This window comes from Dioscorea cayenensis, chromosome 19 (assembly GCF_009730915.1).
Source record: "Dioscorea cayenensis subsp. rotundata cultivar TDr96_F1 chromosome 19, TDr96_F1_v2_PseudoChromosome.rev07_lg8_w22 25.fasta, whole genome shotgun sequence".
Taxonomy (NCBI): domain Eukaryota; kingdom Viridiplantae; phylum Streptophyta; class Magnoliopsida; order Dioscoreales; family Dioscoreaceae; genus Dioscorea; species Dioscorea cayenensis.
In genome coordinates, this window is record NC_052489.1 from 9541369 (window position 1) to 9549758 (window position 8390).

Genomic DNA, 8390 nt, shown 5'->3' on the forward strand with positions numbered 1-8390 from the left:
CACATAATAATTCATTCTTAACAGTGATCATTTATATGTTACATGACTTCAAAATCATTAATAAATTCTTTATTTTCTTTGTGTTCAACGACAATGTTAGGCAGAGGTTAAAAAAATTTAACTTTCACATGCACTTCACACTTTTAACCATGCTACCATTTTCAAATGCTAACTCTTTCTCCTTATGTTTATCATTCATTTCACTATATTATATATATAGAGAGAGGACCGGTAATCTAGGGACGTCCACAATAGCCGTCAGATGGTAATCTGACGGCTATGATCATCATATACAGTAACAAAACACGTTCTACAATGTTGTACAATAATCATGAACAGTAAAAAAATATACAATACTTGCATAAACAAACTGCTGTTGGATAATGATCCAATGGCTGTAATTAAAACATCCATAGAGAACAGTAATCTAGGGATGTACCTAGATTACCATTATATATATATATATATATATATTCAAGGACAATGTTAGGCAAAGGCTAAACATGCACTTCACAATCTTAACCATGGTGCCCTTTTCAAAAGATGACTTCTTCCCCTTCTTTTTCATTTATTTATTTTTTATTATTATTATTATTATTATTATTATTATTATTATTATTATTATTATTATTATTCAAGGACAATGTTAGCCGAAGTTTGAAAAAAATAAATTTTACACATGCACTCCACAATCTTAACCATGGTGTCCTTTTGAAAAGCTGATTTATTTTTCCTTCTTCTTCAATTTATTTCATTATATTATATAATTATGTATATATATATAAGCTTTATCTATTTATTTATTTATTTGTTTATTATTATTATTATTTAAATTATTATTATTATTTAATCTTTCATCTCAAAATTTCTAATCTTAAATACTTTCAATAAAAGAAAGAGAGTTGAACCTTTAAATTTTTACTTGAAAAAATAAATAAATAAGAGTGATGCTATTTTTACCGAATATATTTACTGAATAGGTTTCTTGAATAACGTGGATGAAAACTTGCCATCCACATCATAATCCTCATCATTCTTTTTTTATCTAGAAAATTCTTAAAATTTAAAAAATATATAAAACCATATCTAAAATCTTAAATCCAAATATTACAAAATTCTATACCAAAATCTAAAAACTTAAACCCTAAATAATAAATACTAAGCCCTAAAAGCCTAAACTCTAAGCCCTATACCCTAAACCCTAAACCGTAAGCCCTAAACCCTAAACAGTAAACCACAAACCCCCTATGGGGGGTTTGTGATTTACATTTTAGGGTTTAGGAAGAGAGTTTTTGATTTATCGTTTAAATTAAAAGTTTAAATTTAGGATTTAGATAATAAAGAGAAATTTAAATTAAATAAAAATAAGAGAGAGAGAGAGAGAGAGAGAGAGAGAGAGAGAGAGAGAGAGAGAATGACGTGGATGCCGATATGGACGCCAACTTGGCATCCACGCCATTCGGGAAATTTGTTCGGGAAATCTATTCTGGAAAAAATATCATTACTCAATAAATAAACCACTACCTTTTTTAATCTTAGAAGTGGTTAAATTTATTTTATTGGTTCTATATAAAAACTTATCAATCATCATTATCAATAGGTTTAATTGCCATACATGTCCTTATAATTGTGTACTTTTGGCATTTTTAGTCCTTCTAATATTTTTAGGTACAATTAAGTCCTCATATTTGGTCGAGCTGGGTCGTTCTAGTCCATGGCAATATGTTTAGGCACAATTAAGTCCTTACAATTTACATTTGCCCATCTACATAGCGGACTAGAATAACCCAACTCGACTAAACATAAGAACTTAATTGTACCTAAAAATATTGTAAGGACTAAAAGGGCAGAAAGTACACAATTACAAGGACCTGTACAATAATTAAACCTTATCAATATATTTTCATAAAAAACATATTTAATTTATAAAAGGCAACAACATATTTACTTGCAATTTAAAAAATATTTGTTTTGCAAAGTGTCTCAAAAATGAACAAAAAGGGGGGAAAATAGTTTTTGTACATAATTTTTTAATAAATTTCCATATGAAAGTTATTAAAACTAATTTTTCTAACTATTGGATGGTTCATCATCCAATTATTTGTGTGTGGGCCTCTCTCTTTACCTATATATTTATTAGAGAAGACATACATACAAATAGAATTACCAACTCTTTATCAAATTTTCAAATAGAAACCCAAGGGAGTGTACTACTTTGGTTTGGCTAAGAGCAAAGAGATCCAAGACACTTACATAATTTCCTCATCAAAAAAATCAAAAGGTATGCATATATATATATATATATATATATATATATATATATATATATATATATATATATATATATGTATATATAAATATTAAAAGTTTTTTTTACATAGCTAACATCATGAAACGATTTAAAAAAAAATCACAAATAATATCATAGTTTCTAATCATAATCATATTTGACTATATAAATTAGAAGGAAAAATATACAATTTAATATGCTCTCTGTAGGATTATTTTATTAACTTTGAAAGCAAGATTATAGTTAAAAAATGTACATTTGAATTTTTAATGACCTTTTATGTTAAAAAAATTCCTATATACAAATTATGTATTACATCAATATTAGAGGAAGCAAAAAAATTATGTTAAAAAATGTACATTTGAATTTTAATGACCTTTTAATATCAACTGGAGGACAAAAAACGACCGAAATGTGCACATACGAGGACCAAAAGGGCCGATCAGTCAGCTGGAGGGTCCAAAAGGACGGAAATGTGCAAATACGAGGACTAAAAGGGCGGAAACCGTAAAATAGAGGGACCATTTTGGTATTTTGACCAAGATAAAAATTGAAAATATGGAAATTCAAGACCAAGTTATTGTCACTGCACAATTTAAAATAATGATTAAGGAAACATTAGAAAAATTAAAGTTACCAGTACCAAGTTATGAATGTGAAAAAAGTGGTTCAGATCATTAACCAAATTTTGTAGCCAAGGTAAAATTTGAAGTCAAACTTGGAAACCATGAATAATATGGATTCATGGCATATAAGAAAGAAGAAGCTGAAAATGAAGCTGTATTGCAAGTTATAAGGCATCTTCAAAATATTTATAATATTGTCATTAAAGATGTGAATGAAAAAGAATTATATGGAGTTAAATATGAATTGGAGGATTCGAAAGATACTAATGAAAACTTAAGGAAAGACTTGCTATACTTACTGATGAGTTGTAGGAGCTGAAGATGAAGATGACAATGAATGATTCAGAATAATTTGCAAACAATGAAGAGTTGCTTATCAAACATCCGAAAAAAAAGTGCTTGCAATTTGTGATTTTTCCCCTGGATATGGCTAAAGAATTCACAAACAAAGTTATTAAAAGCAATTTTAAAGTATTGGTAATGTTAGAAATAGTATAAGTCTTTAAAGTTATATTTCATATTGTGATTATGTGTCTTTATATGTTAAATAAAAAAAAATGATCAAATTAAGTATGTATTAAAGTATCTCTTAATATATCTTGGTAATATATATATATATATATATATAACATAAATAAACTACTATATATATATATATATATATATATATTTGATTACATGTTATTTATACAAAAACTAAATCCCTTACATAGAATAACCATTGATAAATTAGCTTACCAATTTGTTTTGAACAAAACATCAATGCTATAATCGGATATGTCGCATTTGACGTTAAAATATCTGAAGTATGATATTTCTGATAATTTTTCCCCCAAAATAAAATCAATAGTATGCAATATTTTTATCAATTATCATATATTTTTATTAATATGATAATTAATAACAAAAACATATATGCATGAGACACATAAAACACTAGCATTCATACAAGATATCAATAATATGGAAATCCTCTTTAAAAAGAAATAAACTTTAACTAAAGACTGAAATATACAATCAATCAAAGCTGGAGAAATACCATGCCACAAATAAGAGTTAGAAAGATAGATATTTAGGGGATGTTATTTATTTATTTATTTTAAAAAAGTAAGAAAATATAAGCATATTATAATATATATATATTCTTTATAATATTTATTTTGATTTTTTAGATAAATAAAAATTTTTAAATAATTCAAATAAATCTAATTAGAATACTAAACAAATTATTTTAAATAAGAAATCCTCACATCAATTAGATTGACCAATCTTTAATAAAAAAACAAAATTCCTACCTAGATGAATGAGTCCCTATTCTCTTTTCATTTAAATTAAAGAAATATAATAAATTAATTTATCTTTGGAATTTATCAAAAATTTATTCAATCATGCATGAATTTCAGCACTATCTTATCTCACACATTAACACTCAATATTTTATTTTTTAAAGCTGCCCAAAACCCTATTTTGTTTTTTTTTAAAATAAAACTACCAACAAAAAAATAGAGAAAGCAAAGCCTTTAGACCCTTGATCACCTCTGCTAACTATGTAAAAACAAAGACTCTTTAAAGAAAAATACCAACAAATAATAGAGAAAACAAAGTCTTCAAACCCTAAAAAAAAGAGATAAGGAAAATGAAAGGAATAATTCTCGAAATTACATACTACTACATGATTTGCATTTATAAGTAGTAAACAATTAAAAGCTATATATCTACTTATTCAAGAGTTTGCATTGTCATTCTAAGGCCAATCACTTTTCAAAATTTTATTATGAAATACTATATTAATTAATTCATATTATTAATAAATTGAAATAATAATAATTAAGTAAATATAATCATGGAGAAAGTAAGAATCCCAAAACCAAAAAAAAAGTGAAAATTAGTGAAAGTGAAAGCATCTCAAACTACACTTCCTTTTAGCATTATTGCTTTACTAACTTCCATACGTTTACATTGGGTTGAACCCTATGAAACCAAAATATACTAAGTAAACCACTTACTTTGGTTCATTAAACAAGAGTCAATAAAATAATTAAGTTACTAATGTGTAGAGTGAACCACGATTTAATCCTTGGATATCAACCCAAGGTTGATTAGTCACTGATGAAGATCTCAAACCAGTACCATTAGTGATCTCTCTACCACCATACACATCTCTCATGCTTGCTAGCTTCACAAATGGATCAATCACTTGACCAAGCACAAGAGGATCTCTATCTCTAGACATGAATGAATACTTAAAGATATATATCTATATATATAAACAAATATTGGAGTATTCCTTTTGAAGAACAAACACTAATTTATAACTCTTACAAGATAAAACAAATACAAAAATTCATATTACAATTAAAAGAGTCAAGAAAAGATACAACGCATGTAGGCACACACCTCTATATATTGGATATTTTTTTAACAATACAATTTAGAGGCCCTCCTTTGTTACATTAGTGGAATCTTCAACAAAATTCCCCTTCAAATATTCTTTAAATATCACATTAATTCATGAAAGTACGAATATAATACTAAATTACAAACAAAGAAAACTAGAACAAAAGAAAAACCCTAAACACTACACATATTACATAAGTTCTGAAAGCAAATTAAATTCATACTTCCATCTACAAACTTGACTGCAAAACTCTCTCACTAATCCATCTTCACCTAACCATCCATTGTAAATTATATCATTGGCCTTTCAACCACAATACTCTTTGTGGCACTCCCATGCCTCCTTTCCATCCATTTACATTCTATACTCCATACTATCTCTCTAAAAAAAATTTATTACGACATATCAACAATTGTTTATTATATGATTACATGATCTTTTGCTTTCCGTTGATTTTGAAACATTATCTACTTTCCCATCAGCAACTAAATTCAACATTATCATAGCAGAAGTACATGTCATCTGATCTTTATACAAAATAATCCTTATTGCGTATCCTGCAGACAAATAACCTTTAAAAGTTGCATTCTGTAAATATTGGATACCTGAATCCATTTTAAACTTTATACCTTCAATCTAAAAAACAATTTTAAAAATTAGTTTCTAATTTTAATACTATAATTTATCTAAGATTAATAAACATTGAAATCATAAAATTTTCACCATGCCAAGTTTCAAACAAGCTTCTAGATTTCCACTTAATGCACAATTCAGAAGAAAAATAACATATTCTTCCATGCCAAGGAACCATAAATTATCTATTCGCATCAATTAGCCAACTCTCCGACTTTTAGATGCTTTATAAAAACTCTTGCAATTGAAAAAAAAACCCCTTTTCATTATTATTGAAATAAATAATTATTATTTCTTCAATTATATGAATGAATCAATTTACCTTCGGCACAAAATTTGGAGATCATGAAGGGATTTACAAGATGTTGAAACTACATATCCAAGGATTTTTTCAACTATATCTTGAGAAATTTTTCCAATAAAATCACTACGATATTGATATGTCATTCTAGGACAAACAAAAACATAATGATCTCACAAATGAAAAACAAAAAGAAACAAAGCAAAAAAACTAAGACGAGAAAGGAAATACATAGAGGAAAAATAAAACCTAGATTATAAGAAGAAAACTTACTCAATGGAATAAAGATTAGGCCAATAGTTATGGTTTTGAGTCAAGAATTGTTTTGATTCTATCTAAAAAAGAACTCAATCACACCTGTAATAAAATAATTGTAATAGTTGGTATTTCATTTTAAAAAATATAAACCAAAAACTAATAAAAAAATAACTTAATTTTCACCCTACTCCATTTAGTTTATAAAAGAGGGAAAAATAGAAATTAATTTATATTTGTTAAATTTATAAACAAATAATTAGTATAAATAAATAAAAAATATGAAAAAGCTAAATTTTTTTAAAAATAACTTATTTTTTACCCTACTCCATTCACTTTATAAAAGTAAAAAAAGTTAAAAATTAATTTATATTTTTAAAATTTATAAAGCAATAATTAATATAAATAAAATTAAAAAATATTTAACAATAAAAAACTTATAAAAATAATAACTTATTTATCACCCTACTCCATTCATTTTGTAAAAATGGAAAAAAATTAGAAATCAATTTATATTTTTAAAATTTATAAACCAATAATTAGTATGAATAAATAAATATTTGTAGACAAAAACACAAATACTATTTTTCAAAAGAATAAAATTTTTATAAATATTATGCAAACAAACTCCTTTGATTAATATTGATATATTTTCTAAAAAAAATTATATTTTGGTTTATGCCAAATAAGTATTAACATAAAAATTAATAAAAGCCTTAGCATTATAGAGCAATACTAATACCAGTGGAGCAGAGTGTGACAAGAAGGATAAAAAAAAGAGAAACATACCTCAAAGATATGAACAATATGAACTTGGAGCTTGAACAGAAATTGCAGCAACTCGCTGGTGAAAACCAAGTCTTATTCAATGTGGCAAAAAACAACAACACTATTGTTTTTGGTCTACATTTGAGATGAAAAACTGTGGATAACATACTATGATGAGCTTTTTCCTAGATGTCAGTTTATTCTGTATACAATACAAAAAATAGAAACCATATGAAATTGTTAGGAATTTAGCAAAAGATAAGTTCGATTATAATTATCTGTAAATTAATGGCATTCATTACCTCGGCTTTTGAGCAGTGGACAAGTGCTGACAACTAAGAACACAATCTATTGCTAAACTCAAATCTCTAAAAAGTTATTATATGAAAGGGTTTGGAGAGAGTGACGATAGTGTTAGAAATGATGATGCTCAGTCTTGCTGCGGTGGAGGTCGAAACACCATGGCCAGAGGAAAGTGGCGAGGGCGGTGTAAACCTCGGTGTAAGAAAAAGCCTTGTGTTGTGGTGTTACTCTATGACCAATCAAACATCATATTAATAAATAATAAATTAAAATAAATATTAATAGAAAGTACATTGTAAAGGACAAACAATGTCAATTCAGGGGAGAAAAATGAAAAAAGACATAATTATCAATTATAGGACCCATTATCTATGTTTTTAATATTAGATTTTTTTAAATCTCTATCTCTTTCTTTAGTTTTTTTAAATTATCAATTTTTTTTACAAATTAATACTTATTGTATAAAAATTAGAAATTTTCAAAAAAATATTAAAAAAATTATTATTTGATTTATTGATATTTAATAAATTACTTTATGGATATAATTTATTGTTATTTAATAATAAAAAAATTTATTAATTTATTTTTTCCCTTTTACAATTTGCACCCCCCAATACCCACCTATAATCTCTGGATCCACCGCACCTAATTCGTTTTATGAGATTACATTAAAACAATCCAACAACCTATAATTTCTGATTTCTGGATCCACAACACCTAATTCGTTTATGAGATAACATTAAAACAATCCAACAACCTATAATTTCTGATTTCTGGATCCATGACACCTAATTCGTTTATGTGATAACATTAAAA